A 20,615-nucleotide genomic window follows, 5' to 3' on the forward strand; every position below is an offset into this window, starting at 1 on the left:
CTTCCCTGAAGACTGAGAATCTGTTGTATGCACTATGAGTATAGAATGGAAGGTTTCTCTTTGTGAGTACATCAGGGCTCCTAGAAACCAGTAAGTCAAAGAACAAAACTGTTGCTTCACACAAAGTGATGAGAGACAAAAGCATATGCTTTTTACATAGTCCCATTTGAGGTAGTAGTCTGATATAAGTTTTGTCTCTTTAAACTTGCCTTGCAGTTTGAGTTCTTAAGTGGAGAGAGATAAGAGGGCCTTGGCAATGACCTTGACTATATTTCACCAGAAATCACTTCTCAAAATTAGTCTACACAGAATAGAAAACAATGGAAAAGCTAACCAATACAGGTTTTCCTCAAAAACACACAAGCAGTGCAGAGTTCCTTTCAATCACAAAATGAAAACAAACAAACAAACAGTAATTACTTTTAAGAAACGTTCAGTACCTCTAGCATAATAAACACTTTACACATGCAGAAAAAACTCTACTCTTATCAAAATGAAAATAGACACCTTAAAAATACAGGCAAATATATTGTCAAGTTCCATTAACCAACAGGCTCTTTCCACACAGCCTTCTCTTCCCAAAAAAGTTACCTTCTCCCCAGAATGTCAGATGCCATGCATTTGGAAATGCTGAATTTCAACACACACACCAATTGAAGGTAAACTACCTAATGTACCAACAAACTTAGCAAGAGGATGGTATTATTCTGATACATTAAGCTGAGATCAACCCCAGGCACAGAAAGTTAAAATGAGCTTAGTTAAGATTTAATGGGAACCTTAACATCAATAACAATAATAAGAAAACCACCAGCAAGCCACAAACACTATACCACACAGAACCATGTAAGAGTAATTAAAAACCTAGCTGATTGAATAGTAATCTCACCAGACAATACACCCAAAATGTGGCTATGTTTAATATTTTAACACAAATTCTCTGAGCCTGTTCAAAGTTGCCAGTAAACTAGAAAGGGTAAAAACCAACCGCAACAGGAAGGAGGAGTATGTTGTTTAAATCAATGTACTCTTGGTCTTCATAACTAGTGAAGATACTGAAACTAAAGCTAATTGTGCTGCTTCATAAATAAATTCATGCACTGAATATATTATATAACAATTAGAAATCTTGCTTCATGGGCCATGTGAAATGACTCCTTAGTCTGGTCAGTTATCTGCTTGTGCCCCTGTGTGTGGAATATGCCAGAGAAACAATTCAGCTGCTTAGCATGGAGTATATTGCTTTCTAGTTTAGGTCCTAGAATGAGAAAACCATGCTTTAGAAGACTTGGGTTCTTAGGATCATAATTTACTATACGAATTCATTTTTCCTTGGTACCCAGGCAAATAAATGCTTCAAAGACAACTGTGATCCTAATGAATGAAAGTTGGGCTTTTCCCTCCAACTTGATCAAAATGGTAAACGGCAAGGGTCCATAAAAATATTTTAAATAGTAATATTGCCACCTCAAGGGACCCAGGAATAAGCTGAGATTGCATTCTAAATAAAATGTCTTATACCATTAGCAGACTACAAAAGAAGAAATAAGCTTTAGATCTAAGGAACCCTGTCCACAATTTCCAAAACAGCTTTTGTCAACACAGGCAGCTCAGAACAGGTGAATTTGCATGGTGTCTTGGACTAGGCTTTCTTCTATAAAAAAAGAGGGTCTGACTTGAGTTAATTTACAGTTCATTTTGTTCCAAGTCCTAAACTGTTTTATGCTGTTCTCCCAACATCAGCTAAGTTTACATGAAAACAAAGTTGAGCAGTATCATTGCAAACATACTCTCTGCACTTAGGTAATTGCTGGTCTATGATGTGGCAACCACATAGCAAAAGCAGGCTTCTTTAAATACCAGTATTTTCCCTCTGTCAAACGTGTGAGCTTCAGAGTATCTCCGAACTGGATATCCTCATCTGAGTCTAGAGTTCAGAGCTCTTCAGGATGCTAACACATGTAGTGGAATTGCAATTGGTTCCATCCCCAACTTCCCTCCTTACATTTAAGCTGCCATTATTTTAGCTTCTTTTCCCATAGCTTGGCAGAAATTTTCACAACTATAAACTGATTTCTTTAGAAACTGCTAATGTGCCTTTACTTAGTGACCCTTCAGCATTTCTACTAAACTGGAACTGAAAACTTAGGGGGATAAAGAGCAAAACAAACGAAAAATGGTTAACTGCTAAGGACCTTCCAAAGAACTTAAATACAAATACATCAAAGAACCATTCTATGTTAAATTTTAAATAATATTTAAAACAGATTCTGGAAGCAAGAGTTACAGAGTCAGTTCTATTAAAAAAAAAAAAGAGTTAAGAGTTCAATTTGCATGCATTATGCTGGCTATTTTAAATAACGTTATTCCATGTGGATGGCAGAAACTGCCCTCCCCCTCCCCAATTGACAAGATGCCACTTCAAGTAAGATCTAAGAAAGGGGTGGTTTGGGGGTTAGAAATTGCTGTACATGTCTTGCAATTTTGCATAAAACAATACCAGCAATCTCTCTCCTTCTCCATAGCCCTAAATTTATTATTAAGTAAATTCAGCAATAGCTCAATCACTGGAGACCAGGACAGGATGTGATACACTAAAGCACTTATATGTTTATTATCTTTGCAAGCAACATGAGTAGCAGTGTCTATAACTGCCTCCTGCAAATCTGCAGCGATGTGAGGCAAAACAGCATTTTTAAGAATTTCCCTTTTGGAATGCAAATGATTCTGCCTCTAATTTTGAATATTTTAGCCAGCATGTACCACACAGTAGTTCTGGAATCACTGGCATCTGTCATGCTGTCAAAACTGAGTCAAAATGCATTGTAATCCTGAAGAACGATAACGATAAACATCAATGCAACGTTAAAATGCATCCTAAAAAAAAAAAAAAATCCCTATAATTGCGATGAACATTAGAGAGAAAACGGCAGTCCTTCTGCAGGGAAATAACAGTCTGCTCTACCAATCTTTCCCCTCCCCCTTGAAACTCATGCAACTAATGATGACCTCCCGAAGTGCGGAATTTAAATGTGCCAGCATTCATCTGAGGATGAAGGGGGGAAAAATACATAGAAAACCACGAAACAAGTTGCAAACTGCACAAACGCAAGAAGAGAGAGAGAGAGAGAGAGAGAGAGAAGGGAACTGCAGGCTGATTCAGGAGCGATTGCAGAATGAGGAGCAACAGAAAGGAAACACGGAAGAAAGAAAGGGGGGAAAAGCCTTAAGCATTAAAGAGTAAGAAGTGAAAAAAACATTTACCAGCGGCTCGGTCAGTAGCTTCGCTCCCTGACACCATCTATATAGAGAGAGAACTTAGCCTAGAGTCTTCGGTCCCAGCTCGCTTTGGAGCAAAATTCCTTCACTTCGAGGGGGTAACAAACGCCCTCAAGAAAGAGAGAGAGAGGGAAAGAAGGGGAAAAATAATCCCAAAGACCAAGACAGGCTTTCCCCTCCTCCCTCTTACCCGCCCCCCGGACTCCCCAAACGGTGCTCGCTTCTGCACAGTTCTGCCGGCTGTGCCGCTGAGCTGCTGCGATGCTGCCGCGGCGGCTGCTGCTGCTGGTGCTGCTGCTGCTGCTGCTACTTCGGAAACGATTAGGAGGAGGACGCCCAAGCACGACCTGAGCCTGCGAGCCACCCAGGACCAATGTGCAACCTGCTCTGGAATCAAACCCATAACACACGCAAGCACATCCAGTGGCTCCTGCACTAGAGCCCCCGCGCGCACACACACACGCGCCCGCCCGCGCGCAGTACAGACACACAGACACGCGCGCACACACACGCGCGCACGCGCGCACACACAGAGACACAAACACTCACAGACACACTGAACGCCGCGCACCTCCCGCCCGCCGGCGCAGCCCCTGAATGGGAGTGCGAACCAATCCCCGGCCCCCGAGCGCGCGCACAGGCCGAGGCCGCCGGGGCTGGGTGGTGGCACTTGCGGGCGGCAGCTGCTGTGGCCTCCGGGTGTGGGACTGGGGAAGGGCGTCACGGTAGCGAAAGAGGGGCGTTAGGGGCTCGTACACCCCTTTGTCTGCAGAGCGATCCCCCCTCGCCCAACCCTCCCCGCAGCCAGGCACAGCGCGAGCCGCGGGCGGTGTAGAGTCCAGTTTCGCTGTGGGGTTGGTTGGGGGAGGCTCGGTTCCCTGGCTGCGCGCACCGAGGTTCCACCTCTGCGAAACCCCAGGCACCGCAGCTGCACCCGGATCCCTGCACTCAGTGGAGCACAGAAAGCCCGAGCACCCCAAGAGTGACCCGAGGTTGCCTTGGGTTCAGATCACGCCCACCGCTCGGCTGCAACCTCAGATTCCACCTTCCAGGGTTAGGAAGCAGAGAGGGTCAGAGAGCCGTGGTTTCAAGAGGGAAGGGAGAGTTTGCAGAGCCTTTAGCCCCTGCTGACCAGCTTTACCTAGGCTGCTCAGTGGCCCTGAGCTTGTCCAAGGTGGTGCGGTACCCGGGAAGCTACGTTTCCACACCTCAGAGGGGAGTTGCTTTTCTTCCTTCCATAAAGGGAATTACAAAAGGAAGCAATTCCCGGCCCAGGAAAGGCTGATTCAGTTACAGTAACTGACAGAAAATCCAGCAGGGCCTGGCTGTGGTAATAGTAACAGCTAACAGGTATTGCTTACTTATCCTGCACAGGTTTTGTGCTATGCAGTGGCCATGAATTAACTGATTGTATCTTGTCCAAACAGTATCTGATTAACCCTTGAAGGAAACTTAGGCCGCAGAATATTTTACCAACTGCTAGTCAGTGATAACCAGTGCATCTGGCAATCTGAACCTGCAATTTAACTCAAGCACTGGAGAAAGAATGCATTTCTTTGAAGGGCTCTAGGCATTTCCAGAAAAGCAAAGGTCTACCGGATGTTTGCATGATAACACCCTCTTGGCCTTCAAGCTGTATCCAGCCTGTCTTCAGCAATCTGCAAGTCTGAAACACTGCATGCCTGCAGTTTGCTTAATGTTCTAATACTAATAATATTCAAAATACTCATCTCTTGACTATGTACTCTGAGTCACCCTTTTAATTAGGCTCAGCAGACTTGCAATCATAATCTTTAAAATAACTCTGTAAACAAGCTATCCTTACTTCCATTTTACACATGAGGAGACTGACCCAGAGATGCCTTGTGACTTTCTCAAGGTGATAGGGCCAGAATAAGGAGGGTGTGGTTTGGTCACCTCCAAGGTCCATTTTTGCAATGCAGGCATCTGCCTATAATGCAGGAGATCCAGGTTCCATCCCTGGGTCGGAAAGATCCACTGGAGAAGGGAATGACAACCCACTCCAGTATTATTGCCTGGAGAATCCCATAGATGAAGGAGCCTGGTAGGCTACAGTCCACAGGGTTGCAAAGAGTTGGACATGACTAAGCGAGTAAGCACGTGAGATCCATGTCAGTTTTTTCTTTTTTTTAAACTAAATTATGTGTCTTCCTTAACTGTATGTTGAATAAAGTCATGAGATGAGGGCACAGCAGTTACTTTTTATTTCATTCAACAAATGCATATTGATTTCCTATTAATATTCACTCATTCAAGAAATATTTACTAAGCATTTACTTCCTTCAAGGAACTTAGAGGTGACAGAAGATGACAAAGACACATCCCAGAACTCTTTGTGTTTATAGTCTGAGAAGATAGCAGTCGCATGCTTATGATGCTGATGGTGAAAGCTTACTAGGAATAAATGTCCTTCCCTTCCCTATTCATCTAGCAAACTCCTAAATGTCCTTCAGTTTTCTACTCCAGTTTCACTTCTTCAGGGAAGCCATCTGTGATCTCTCTGGCTGAATTAAATCTCCCTTAATGTAGGCTTCCAAGGCATCATGTCAATTTTCTTTTTGAAAATTGTTATGGATCCAATTTTCCATTAGTTCTGTGATTTGCCTAGTATAATCTTCCCAATCCACACAATTCTCTAGACCACAAGCCTCAATATGAATGTGTCTTTTTATTTTCCAGTAATCTCATAGTCCCTGGTAGATATTAAACTTGCTTTCTGTTTTACATGTGTGTGCACATGTGTACAAGCACACACACAACTCTTGGAATAGGAGTAATGATTCTTGGGGTAGGATCTGTTTTTTTTTTAAATAATATTTTCATGTCAAAGATGAGTAACATGAAGCTGAGAGAGGTTAAGTAGCTGTCCCAAGGTCATACATTTGGATAAGTGGCAGAGAAGGACTCTAACAGCTCTATCTGATGTTTAAGTCCACGTGACTAACCCACAGGCTCTGTTGTGGCCATGTTTTCCAGTAACCAATCAGACTATGCAAAAGTGGCACATAGGAAATATCAGATCAGATCAGATCAGTCGCTCAGTCGTGTCTGACTCTTTGTGACCCCATGAATCAACTCCCAGAGTTCACTGAGACCCACGTCCATCGAGTCAGTGATGCCATCCAGCCATCTCATCCTCTGTTGTCCCCTTCTCCTCCTGCCCCCAATCCCTCCCAGCATCAGAGTCTTTCCCAATGAGTCAACTCTTAACATGAGGTGGCCAAAGTACTGGAGTTTCAGCTTTATTCCTTCCAAAGAACACCCAGGGCTGATCTCCTTTAGAATGGACTGGTTGGATCTCCTTGCTGTCCAAGGGACTCTCAAGAGCCTTCTCCAACACCACAGTTCAAAAGTATCAATTCGTTGGTGCTCAGCTTTTGTCACAGTCCAACTCTCACATCCATACATGACCACAGGAAAAACCATAGCCTTGACTAAACGGACCTTTGTTGGCAAAGTGATGTCTCTGCTTTTGAATATGCTATCTAGGTTGGTCATAACTTTCCTTCCAAGGAGTAAGTGTCTTTTAATTTCATGGCTGCAGTCACCATCTGCAGTGATTTTGGAGCCCAGAAAAATAAAGTCTGACACTGTTTCCACTGTTTCCCCATCTATTTCCCATGAAGTGGTGGGACCGGATGCCATGATCTTCGGTTTCTGAATGTTGAGCTTTAAGCCAACTTTTGCACTCTCCACTTTCACTTTCATCAAGAGGCTTTTGAGTTCCTCTTCACTTTCTGCCATAAGGGTGGTGTCATCTGCATATTTGAGGTTATTGATATTTCTCCCGGCAATCTTGATTCCAGTTTGTGTTTCTTCCAGTCCAGCGTTTCTCATGATGTACTCTGTATATAAGTTAAATAAACAGGGTGACAATATACAGCCTTGATGTACTCCTTTTCCTATTTGGAACCAGTCTGTTGTTACATGTCCAGTTCTAACTGTTGCTTCCTGACCTGCATATAGGTTTCTCAAGAGGCAGGCAGGTGCTCTGGTATTCCCATCTCTTTCAGAATTTTCCAGTTTATTGTGATCCACACAGTCAAAGGCTTTGGAATAGTCAATAAAGCAGAAATAGATGTTTTTCTGGAACTCTCTTGCTTTTTCCATGATCCCGCGGATGTTGGCAATTTGGTCTCTGGTTCCTCTGCCTTTTCTAAAACCAGCTTGAATATCAGGAGCTTCACAGTTCACATATTGCTGAAGCCTGGCTTGGAGAATTTTGAGCATTACTTTACTAGCGTGTGAGATGAGTGCAGTTGTGAGGTAGTTTGAGCATTCTTTGGCATTGCCTTTCTTTAGATGGGGAAACAGTGGAAAAGGTGTCAGACTTTATTTTTCTGGGCTCCAAAATCACTGCAGATGGTGACTGCAGCCATGAAATTAAAAGATGCTTACTCCTTGGAAGGAAAGTTATGACCAACCTAGGTAGCATATTCAAAAGCAGAGATATCACTTTGCCAACAAAGGTCCGTTTAGTCAAGGCTATGGTTTTTCCAGTGGTCATGTATGGATGTGAGAGTTGGACTGTGACAAAAGCTGAGCACCAACGAATTGATGCTTTTGAACTGTGGTGTTGGAGAAGGCTCTTGAGAGTCCCTTGGACAGCAAGGAGATCCAACCAGTCCATTCTAAAGGAGATCAGCCCTGGGTGTTCTTTGGAAGGAATGATGCTAAAGCTGAAACTCCAGTACTTTGGCCACCTCATGTTAAGAGTTGACTCATTGGGAAAGACTCTGATGCTGGGAGGAATTGGGGGCAGGAGGAGAAGGGGACGACAGAGGATGAGATGGCTGGATGGTATCACTGACTAGATGGATGTGAGTTTGAGTGAACTCTGGGAGTTGGTGATGTACAGGGAGGCCTGGTGTGCTGCAACTCATGGGGTTGCAAAGAGTAGGACACGACTGAGTGACTGAACTGAACTGAACTGAAACCATAAACTCCAGAGGAAAACTCAAATATCTATTTTTATTTTCCATTTTATACAACTTGTTGCTGTTGTTGTTGTTCAGTCGCTAAGTTATGTTTGACTCTTCGCAACCCCAGGGACTGAAACCCTCCAGGCTCTTCTGTCCATGGAATTTCTCAGGCAAGAATACTGGAGAGGGCAGCCATTTCCTACCCCAGGGAATCGTCCCAATCCAGGGATGGAACCCATCTCCTGTATAGGCAGGTAGATTCTTTACCACTGAGTCACCTGGGAAGCCCAACCTACCAAACTTTAAACTCTCTATCTCTCCCTCACTCTCTTCTCGCTCTCTCACTCACACACACACAGACTATCAAGCAAATTGTCCAAGGTCTTACTACTAGTAAATCAGGAGCTGGGATTTGCACCTGGGTCTGTCTGACTTCAGTGTTTCAGAGAAGATTGGGACTAGAGGGTCATTATGGGGTTTGCAGCTTAACCAGGCTATTATATCTGAGAAGGTATCTATGTCCACCAAGAAGAGGCATTGCATGTTCTTTTCTTTCCCATTAAATCTTACAAGGAATCTGAGATTCAGAGACCGAAAGTCATTTGATCAAGGTCACAGCCAGTGTCATCATGCTGAGCTGGGTTTATACTCTGGCCTCTCTCACGACAGACTTGTGGTGCAGTGTCATGAGTGGCAGGCAGAGTAAACCAGATTTTCAGATGTTCCTGGCTGGGGCGGGAGGACGGGGAGCTGGGAAGTCCCTGGAGGAAATGCTGCAGAGAACCAAGCGGACCTGTGATACCTCTCTTCCCACCGGTCACCACTCCTCCAGGTTCCATTTTTGCTCAGGCCTCTGTTCCTCTGCCTTTTCAGGTCTCACCTTGAACTTGATGCCTCCACCACCTCCCCATTCATTTGCAGCCCCAGCAATGGTTCCAAATAACAGAAAAGTGAAAACTGCATTTTGTACGGTTGGGCTCCTAACAGACCACTGGGTTTGTTCAGTGACAAGGGGAAGCTTTGATTACAAATAGGAAGCTTTTTGTTAAACACCTTTCCATTTTGGAGTATAATAGGGGATGTTGGTGTGTAGCTCTTTATAGTTTCCTAACCTATAAGAATTCATACTATAAAAATGAGACATTCAGAAATGGAAAAACATCTCCATCCCATGCATTTTCTACTCTATCTCTAGTATTCACCTCCCTGCCCTGTCCTCTCCCTGCACAAAAAATGCACCCACAAATTCTGTCCATGTATTTACATACCTTAGAGCCATAGACATATACATTCAGCTATTAGTATAAATACATAGTGGTCCATGACTGCGTATAATTCTCCTGCAACTGTCTGGCTATTAACTTGCCTCACACTGAAATGTTATGAATAAAGTAAGTGAGGGGTTGCTAAGAAAATGTTAAATATTAACCCTCTTTCCTTCTCCCTAAGAATACATTTATTCCTTGGAGAATGTTTCAGATGGCCGAAAGAGAATGTCTGGGATTCTCAATAACCCCTTCCCGAGTATATGTTAGGCAGCTGATTTTTCTTATGAGAGCAGCAGAATCTTGAAGTCATGGTAACATAACCCATTAAGAAAGTCATGATGGCAACCTTCAAGGAAAGCTGTGTTGAAAACTTGAAATGTTAGTGAATGTTCTGCAGTGGCCCCCAGGACAGGAACTTTAAAGTTTTTTGAGAAGTGTCCTAATAATTCTACTGTTGAGAACTTTCAAAGAGACTGGCAGAGTTCTTCCCCAACACAACTTTCTGAGGCAAATGCAGTTGTGATCGCCATTTTGTAGATGAAGAAACCAGGGGTCTGGGAGAGCAAACCATTTAAGGTGAAGTTACACAACTAGAAGGCAAGCTGGGATGCAAACACAGGTCTGTCTGATGCCATCACCTGTATGGTGGGCTCTATCTTCTGCCGCCTTGAATTCATGACACCCCACTGTGTGTGGAACCAGATGTGGGGAGGGCTGGTGGGAAGGGTGGGGGCTAATAGGCTTTAGGTGTGTACAATACTTCAAGTGTAGTAATATCTCTATCCTAGGAAACTAAACACAGTTTAGACAGCCCCTTAAAGGAGTGTTATTTAGTTTATCTGTCAAATTTGAAATCTGATATATATATCATATACCAGGGATATATGATACACACACACACACACACCAGGGAGCTCGGTAGGAGGACTCAGTCACATGACTGTCATTGGGGAAAAGGCTTCTGAGTCCCCTTTGACAAGTCTTTCTTCCCTCGCCTTTAAACAGCACTGCAATGTGGTGTCAACCACATCCCAGGTCAATCACTCTTAACAGACAATCTCTTCAATTTTCTAGAATCCTTACAGAGGGTATTCTGAAAAAGTCTTCCTTTCCTAAGGATGGGAAATTTAGAAGCAAAGACAACCTGAGCTTGTTAAAATCACTGCACTTCTCCATATTGGTTTCCAGTGTCTGTAAACCGTTTTGAAAATTTAGTAGATTTCTGCTTTTGAGAGATGTCAGGAAGGATCCTCAGAATGTGTTTCTATCCAGCCAGATTAATTTGGTGCCAAGTATTGATAGTTCACCCATGTACCAGTATTTGCATTTTTACATAGGCTACACCTTGTATAGAGAAGGATAACAGATGACTGTCTTGGTTCTATAACTTAATGCTAGAGATTGTATCTTGTACAGTAATCATTCATCTTTTCAGAAATCAGTCAGATAAAAGGAATGATGTTGTGACCTTGCATAGTTGCAATAGTATCTGAATTTAAATTCTGAACCCCCCTCAAACAATAGCTTAGAGTCTACATATTTTAATTTTATGTAATATTCCAACAGGTCTGAATTTACAAGCCTATAGGGAATTAGAAGACAAGAGGTAAACTGCTCTTGTTAGAAACTTAATAATAGCAAGAAATAGATAACCAGAGAATGAAGGAGGAGATAAAATTTAAATTTTACATACAATGTTTGAAAAGCTTAATTTTCAGGTAAGCCTTTAAATACCACATTTCAACAGAAATTCTGTGAATCTTCAGATTACATTACTGTAGACCAGTATATGATGTTAATGTTATTGATTCAAGTCCATACTTGATTGCTACTTGAAGCCACAGAAATAAAGCCTATATTCCTCCACCTATCAGTTAAGGTTCTCCATGGTGTGGCCCAGGAGTATCTCGTAATTTCCCCTCTGGAACAAACGTGTTTCAAGACATCTGATTAGACATGATACTAAGTGAAGCAAGTCAGACAGAGAAAGATAAACACTATATGATATCATATAATGAAATCTTAGATGTGGAATCTAAGAGGTAGTATGAATGAACTTACTTACAAAACAAAAACAGGCTGAAAACAAACTTTCATCACCAAATGTGAAGGGTGAGGAGGGATAAATTGGGAGTGTGGGATTGACAGACAGACAATACCATATATAAAACAGATGAACAGTAAGGATTTACTGGTTGGCACAGGGGGCTGTATTCAATATCTTGTAATAAATTATAGTGAAAAAGAATGGGAAAATGTATAGATATACACATATACATGTATGACTGAATCATGTTGCTGTACACCTGAAACAGACACAATATTGCAAATCAAATGTACTTCAATTAAAAAAAGTGACTGCCTGGAGAGAGGTCTCAAGATGATTTGAACACCATATTCCTGTGATCTACATTGTTCTGAGTGCTGAGATGCATTATTTGATCCAGTTAGTGGGGCTGATCCAATCTAGTGCTATACATGCCATGTGTTTCCCAAACATAGAACCAATTCTCCTTTCCTATATTATGTCCCCTAACCTTCTCCCCGAACCTCGGCTCTAGTCAAAAATTAATGATTCCCATACAACTATGCTTTCCTTTGTCCATGGATTTCCTCCTTTGTTTACACTTTATCTGGAACAACATTGCCTCCTTCACCATTTCCACAAGGCAATTCCTCTTCAAACATCCCACTCAGGTGTCATCATCTATTTCCAATAGTCTTCCCTGAGTGCCCTAGCCAGAAATCCTCTTCTTGTTTTCTAAAAGTAACTCATGTGGGTGAATATCATGTCCCCCTTATATTAAAGTTACTCATGCTCTTGTCTTTCCTCCTGGACAACAAATTTCTTGAATGCAATAACCCTATATGAGTAACTTTTTAATCCACTACCATGAGTTACACAAAGACTTTCTCTGAATAAAGTATCTGCTATAGGAGTATATATAAATGAATGGTGGATACTCAATATTTGGTGAATGAACGAACACAAAGTTTTATTACTACTCTCCTGCTATGTCACAAAGAGATAAAGTTGCATTTTGTAGGCTAGAGAATAGAGCTAATGCTGGGCAATTCCTATGAGTAGCTAGGCTCTAAGGATATGGCAATAAACTCTCAGCTCCTGAGATGCTCCCAGGCCAGTACAGGAGACAGGAAAGTAGATGTGGATGGAACAGGTGACATTGCTACGTGACACTCATCAGGAATTTTTGTCTTGGCTTTGCTGGCAGGTCAGTTAAAAGCTGATAAACAGAGTAGATAAGAGAATCTTATATAATGTTGTACCATATTTAATGTCAAAGAGCATCATTATAAGGGAATATTTTGTGTCTATGTGTATGGGGGTGAGTGTGAGTGTGTGCTTACACGCTCATGCTGGCTCAGCTGCACAGTCAGAGGGGTAAGCAGCAATTTCCCCAAATCTCCTGAAATATCTCCAGAAAAAGGAAACTGATGGTTCCCTTAAGACTAAAGAGAGATACCACTGAATAAATAATACCTTTCAAGAGGCTTAATACATTGTAAAGAGCGTTTTCACTGATTGGTAGAAATTCTTTTTGATTAATTAATTAGTTAATGTTTTCAAAGCACTTTCAAGATGAAAAACATTTGATGAGGACTACATAATTGTTATTTTTCCTGTGTACCTTGGTTTTCCACATTACTAGGTTTGCTTTGCTTCCAGATCACTCCCTGAGCCCATGTACCCTCACAGAGGCATGGTGTGGAATACTCCAAGAGAAAAGAAACAAAGAGATGGGATACCAGGGGTGGAGGTTATAAGAAAAAAAAAAGACTCTGAAGATCCATTTTTAAACTATACTTGAAATATGATCATACAAGATAATGGAGAGGACAATCATGATAAAAACTAGTGTTATCCTTTGCCAGAGAAATTCCATTTGCTCCCTAGCAAAGAGCCCTAACTGCCTTGCACCATGTCTGGACTAATACCTATTTATTTGAGGAGTAACAATGACTGATTTTTTACTAAGCTTACTATATTCTAGGTATTCTTCAAGTATTTTGCATATACATGTTAATTCATTGTCTACTCAAAACCGCTGTTTGAGACACTTTTGCTATACACATTTTACAGACAGAGAAACCAAAGACTAGACAGGTGAGTGCCTCATCCAAGGTTATGAACAGCTTGCGACACACCTCAAAACTTGGCCACGATGCTAGGAGGAAGGACCGGGGAGAGGGCAAGAAGGGGAAAATGAGAGGCAGTCAAAGACAGGAATTCCACCAAAATCCTACCCCTACAATATCTGATGACCCACTAATAAGTTAACACATAGAAACTAAAGTGATTCAGATGGCAAAGGTGATTTAGCTTCATTTCCAAAGTGAAGATCTATATTTAATACTCCCAGGATCACCTGACATTCTGCCCACAGACAAGGCCCCTAAAATCCTCATTACCATCAAAATGACAAGGCACCACGGTAAGAATGAAGTCCTGGGTCATGAACCTCCAATTTCCCTTTGACTAAAAGCAACTGTCATAAGCTTTCTTTAAAAGCATCTCCATAGAGTGAAAGAGCAAGGGCTTTGGATGATAGCAGCAGATGATCTCAGTCCCTGACTAGTTGTGTGACCCCAGTCCTTATTATTTAACATCTCTGAACTTCAATCATCGTATTGATAAAATGGAGTCATAAAAGTGCTTCTCGCCTAAATCTGTTGTGAGCATTACCTATGAAGCACAGGGAAAGGAACGGGCAATGCCTAGATTGTAGTAGGTGCTGCATAAAAAAAAAAACAAACAGCAATTCTAATATTCTCTTCCTCCTTCTTCCTCCCTCCTCAAGCTTACGTGGCCTGACCTATTGAAAGACATATCACCACCATGCCTGTTACATTCCCAGGCAACACAGTAGTTCTCCACATTTTCCCCCAATATCTGTGAACATCTTTTGAATGATTCATAGATGCTATGATTTGCAATAGGTTCCAGGTACCAAAAATGGTAGATGGAGCAGAGTAACGCCAGGGAAACCCACTCTGTAGTTCAGCTGTGTTCCCTGAGTAACGAAAAGGTCAGTGACATGAACAAGATATATAATCTCAGAAATGGACAAGTTTATTCTGAGAACAGGAGTCCCTCACCAGGACTAGAATCTGTAAGACAGATGCATGCAATTCACTGGTCTTACCGGCAGCACAGTTCTCATTAATGGTGGTGTCAATCTCTTTTCAGATGTGAGACATAGAGATGCTAAAGACAGAGAGCTGGTCAGAGCACATCTGATCTTCTTTTTCATCAGCTCAGTGATCTCAGGCAAGTTATGCCATTTCTTTAAGCCTCAGTTTTTCCATTAAAAAAACAATGACTAACACTGTGTATAAGCCTATGTGTGTTTTATTTTACTTTTGTTGGAGTATAGTTGCTTACCCTGTTGTGTTAGTTTCTACTGTACAACAGTGAGTCAGCTATAGATATACATTTATCCCCACTACCCCCACCACTGCTTTTTTGGATTTCCTTCCCATTTACCTCACCACAGAGCATTATGTAGAGTCCCCTGTGCTGTACAATAGGCTCTCATTAGTTATCTATTTTATACATAGCATTGTTGCAGGAAGAGGGACCCCTTCCAAGGCCCGAAACCGGGCTCTTGTCTAACACTTGGAAATGAATTGTCCGAGGAGATGCATGCACTGACAAAGCAAGAGATTTTACTGGGAAAGGGCACCCGGGTGGAGACCAGTAGGGTAAGGGAACCCAGGAGAACAGCTCTGCCACGTGGGTTTTATGTGTCTCGGGTTTTATGGTGATGTGATTAGTTTCCGGGTTTTCTCTGGCTAATCATTCTGACTCAAGAGTCCTTCCTGGTGCTGCACGCCTTGTTCAGCCAAGACGGAGGCCAGAGAGAAGGACTCTGGGAGGTGGTCACACATGTGGTGTCTCCTTTGGACCTTTTCTGAACTCTTCCAGCCGGTGGTGGCTTAGTTTCGTGTTTCTTACCAGGACCTCCTGTCGTAAAACAACTCATGCAAATGGTTCCTGTCGTGCCCGGCCAGGTGGGCGGTTTCAGCCAGTGTACTTCCCCTAACAGTATCAACAGTGTGTGTGTATATATATATCAATCCCAATCGCCAAATTCATTTAATCAGGGCTGTTGTGAATAGAAAATGGACTAACCCACAGAAAGGATACAGACACTACCTAAGTGTCAGCAGTGGTATTGGAGGTGGTGTATGCTCTCTCCAGGAGAAAAGAGGATTCTTAAAATAAGCTGTTCGAGGTAGGGCCAGGAAGAAGCAAGGAGGAGCAGGGGAATGGCGGCAACATCAAGAAAAATGTTTCTTCCAGCTTACAGTTCTGTGAAGGGGCAGCGAAGAAAAGGTTCAGAAGCTATTCTCATTTGTACGCACTTTCAAGAGTCTTGAGGAACCTCGGCAGCTGTGGTCCGCTCACACACTCCACATCCTATGAGGCACAGTATACTGTGCGCTACTCAAAGAAGAGATATTGAATGGGTTGGAAATCAACTTTCTATTTTTCTTTCTTTTTCCTTCCCTAAAATCTTTGAACAGTTCCCAGCCGCCAACAAACATCCTCGGAGAAGTAACAGGTTAAGGGCAGGTGAGTACCCTGCCCAGAGACCAGTGAGGAGACGAATTAGAATAACGCTGTACACATCTTACTGACCTTATTTTCTGGTAAGGAGACAAGCTTTGCTGCCAGGCTCCCGAAAGTACTCGGAAGAGCCCTGTGATGACGGCACGGTGACTGAGAAGTGCAGGACGTCTTCTACAGCACCATGATGTTTGAGAAATAAGGAGTCTGGAGGGTATTTTTTGGTTCTCAGATGAAAGGGCCTGTATCCTTTCCTGCCAGCCCGAATTCCAGCCTCCACCCCCAACCGGAAACACTTCAAAGATATTCTAATAGGAAAGGTTGCCAACTAATTGTCAGAGAGGATTAGTATTATCAGTAACCAAACTGTGAGGCTTTGGTCTCCTGGCAAGCAGAGGGAAGAGAGAAGCCAGCTCCAAAAAGCAGTTTCTATGGAAAGCAGAGAAGTAGCCCTTACCCCCGGGTACCCAGACTTAGGAAGCATTTATCACCCCATATGAACAGACCACCTATTCTTAGAACAAACTAGACATAGGGCACCTTGCCCTCACTTCTATTTTATGAAAAAGACCAAACACTCAAGTTAAAGGCAAGCAATAAACAAAGTAGCCATTAAAGGATTTAGATTAGGAAATGTAATTACCCCATTCCTACCCCCAACCTCATCCCCAAAGGGTTCCAAACCTTTATAGAGAGTGCTAACAGTCCAGGGCACAGCCATGGTGACTGGAAGGAAAAAAGGAGAGTGGGACAAAGGCCAATAATACATCCCAAGCACATTTCACCCAGAGAGAAGGTCCTGAGAAGGAAGCAAGAGAGAGAGGCTTTAACAAGGGATTTAGTGTCATTCCATTCCTGGACTGTTAGGGAAAATGGTGAGAGACTGCAGCACAAAATGATTTGATAATCTAGCAGGGAAAAAAGCAGAAGTGAGAGACTCCTGGAAAATTCTTGCTGAGAATGTTTCCTCACCAAGGATTTTCTTACAAGCCATGACAAAATTACATTCATAAATTTCTTAAAATGTCTTTATCTTACAGATTTTATCATGACATCTGTTTCTTAAATATCTTCAGTTGTTGCCTATCACCTAAAAAATGAGATTAAAACAAAACAGCAGGATGTGCCTTGCCCTTGACCATCTAGTTTAAACCTACTAACAAGTTCTGTCTTTTCCCACTTCTCAATCATGGACCCCATATTTTGATCACACAGACTCACTGTCCTTTTACAAATAAATTATGCTCTGTGCCACGGCATGTCTTGCTTTCTACCCTATCCATATTCTCCTTTTCATCTCCACATTTGGTGAACTATTCATCTTCAAAGCTTTGATTCTTAAAAAATATTATTCTGAAATATTCCCAGAGTTCATTCTCCCCTTTGAGCTGCTATATCACCTCTTATATTTAACAATTCTTTCACTAGATAATTTCTGCTATCATAGTAATTGCCTTCTATGATACCTTACTAGAGTACTGAATTATTTGAGGGCTTGAGTTCATGTCTTATTTATATTGTGAATGCCTGCCAAGAAAAAAGCAATCCGTTAGTATTTTTTGTTTGTTTTATTTTGTTCTCTTTTGTATAAATGAAAACAGGTTTGGGTATTTAGAGTATCAGTTCACCTATTTTAGAATAGTAGCCCCGACTGAGATCATGTGATCATGAATAAAGCAAATAGTACCATCTGGTGGTAACATAGACAAATTGCAGTATCAAGTTTCAAGACATGTCTGAACTCCTGAAATTTCTATCTGCAACTTAAATTTAAAAATATGAACCATACTAAGAGTTATTATCTTGTGATCACTGTGGTAGTGTATTATATTGATTAACATACAACTTCAATGATACTTGTATTTGATTATTCAGTATCTTCAGTTTTCAATTTTAAAGCCTATATACTTTAAACAAATGTGTTTTATTTTACATAAATTCTATCCTGACAAAGTTGATTTCTAAAGCCTATTTATATGATACAATATCTTTTCATATCAAATATTTGTATTTCTTACTTTAACAAATGAAACTTTTATATGCAAAGCAATGTATTAGACATTGTATCATAAAACATTTTCTCTTAGATTAAAAAGAATATAATGTCAATGCATGTACCCAGAACTTGACCAACTAAAAATTCGAGAAATAATCTCACTTTCACGCATCAAATGATTGCTGCTCTTTTTAATGATGATCCTTAGGCACCATAGTTGCTATTGATCTTAAAGAATCTTCTAACTATCAAATAAAAAAAGTAAATTTAATATGCATTCAGAATTAAGTATTTTTTCCCAAGTAGTCATAGTAACCCCTCTCACAGTCAGAATGGTTTATTAATACCCTGTCCCATGATCATATAAAAAATGTTTAGTACAATAGTTATCACATTGTTACTGGAAAAATAGAAATGTTTTTCTTATACCATTAGAATTCTGTTCTTGTTCCTCTATATACTCCTGTAATATTGGGGGGAAGTGTACTATGGATGAAATAACAAAGCTGTTCTATATACACTGGCTGCCACTCAGGGTAAAATGTGGTCTCTATCTCTATTCAGATACATAATGTAGCTCTAAAGTCAGGCTGCTGAAACAGATAAGAATTCCTGAAAGTAAAACAATGTGTTTTGAAGATAAGAACTCGCCTACTGAATTGCACCCTGGTCTGAGTTTCACTCCTCGGATGTTTGTGAATTGAGAACTCAAACAGGCGTCTCTCTGAGTACCTCTATACCTGTGGCTTCTTCCTTCCTCTAATCTATTCTGCAATTTGTTACCAGATTATTAGCCTAAACCTTCCTTGCACACATCACTTTTGCTTGGAAGTTTCTCAACTTCCAAGCATTTATAGAGTAAAATTTTAACTGCTTCTTTTATCAATCAAAGCAAGTCAACAAATGTGCTCCACATTTACACTGCCTACTGGCCCTTGGTACATCTGCCACCCACCAGATATGGCTCTGTGGGTTCCCATCTTAATTTTCTGATGTTGTTCTGTCAGTGCTTCTCAAACAGCAGCATGCACACAAATCACTTGGGGATGCAGATTCTGATTCGTGGGCTCTGGACAGCCTAGGATTTCACATTTCCAACCAACTCCATGGTAAGGCCAATGCTGCCTGGTCCCAGGACCACAATTTGAGTAGCGAGGGATCTCTTCCATATCATAACATGACCTTCCACTCCCATTTGTACCCCTGACATTCCTGACTTTTAAAATAGTTACTTCTTGACAAATCAACTCTGAATCTCTCTTCTTCCAAACATGTTCCCTACTCCCTCTAGCCCAGGGTTTTCAACTTGGCTGCACATGAGAATCACCTGGGGAACATTAAAAACTCCAGCTGCACAAGGGCATGCCAGGTCGATTAAGTCAAAATCTCCGGGGCTGGGACCAAGGCATCAGTAATTTTTAAGCTCCTCAGGCAACTACAACCTGCTACCAAGGTTGGGAACCACTGCTTTTAGATAGAAACAAGGTTTTTTTCTTTCAATGCCTATAGCTCTTTGCTTTCATCTGTTTTTATGTTTGAATTAACTATGAACTATCCTTGTGTGCTTAAGTGGCTTCTACTACCACCATACAAACTTCTTGAGGACAGGATGTTTGCCACCTCTTGGCAGGCTGAATATGTTAGCACTTAAGCAAGGGCTGTTGAGGCAGAGTTTCTGAGTTCACTTTTGAAATCTATCATGTATAATCATGAGCTTATTTTTAAAGCTCTTTATGCCTCAGTTTTCTTCTCCATAAATTGGAAATAACACTAGCAACTGCATTGTCAGGTATTTTTAATAAGTGAGATAAACATACAAGGCACTGAGCGCCGGCTCTTAGTATCTTCTCGACAAACGCTAGCCATTATTATTATTAATTAGCCTGCTTTGTCTGCCTCACATTGTATAATGTAGCAGTAAGCAGTCAATAATCATTTGCTGGATGAATAAGTCAACAAATGATGGAAAATAAATCATATTTAATTGCTCTAAAATAAGCCCAGAACACCAGCCTTCTACTAAAAAAGTTCAAGTGAATGCATGCTCACTGTTTATAAGGGCTTGTAGGTATCTGTGATGCTACTGGCCTGAGTGAGTTCAAATCCAAGAAAAGGTAGATGGCTCCTCACTATGGGAGAGACTGGGAAAAAGATAATGACCATGCTCAAAAAAACTTTGTCTGAATGCTCTCAGTACCATGTGTCCACTAAAATTTACCAAACCTATTAAAACAAACATTAAAAAAAGTTGCACTGAAAATAATATTTTTTGGAGAATGCCTTTAAAACCCAATCCAAACCTTTAGCAAGCACTGAATTTCATAATCTTTCAAATGTGTGAATGATCTGCCGTCCTAGACAGGGACTCACCCTACACTGGCAGGACGCTGCCTTGGCCGCCACAAGCGTAAACAGCCCAGCTTTATAACCATTCTTCTGCCAACAGAACATTTCACCACGACTGAGCAGTGAAGTAGGTAGGTGACTGAAGATGCTAGTCATAATACATAATGTGATGGAACAGGTGAAGTCAGCCT

General features: G+C 41.5%; 1 protein-coding gene across 1 annotated transcript in view; it reads right to left on the reverse strand.

Annotated features, from left to right (window-relative positions):
- The window catches only part of TENM2 (teneurin transmembrane protein 2), a 1,791,425-nt gene that overhangs the window by 1,413,159 nt on the left and 357,651 nt on the right, over positions 1-20,615 (reverse strand). The gene's annotated exons all lie outside the window — the stretch shown is intronic.

The sequence above is a fragment of the Bubalus bubalis genome, chromosome 9, assembly GCF_019923935.1.
Source record: "Bubalus bubalis isolate 160015118507 breed Murrah chromosome 9, NDDB_SH_1, whole genome shotgun sequence".
Classification (NCBI taxonomy): Eukaryota; Metazoa; Chordata; class Mammalia; order Artiodactyla; family Bovidae; genus Bubalus; species Bubalus bubalis.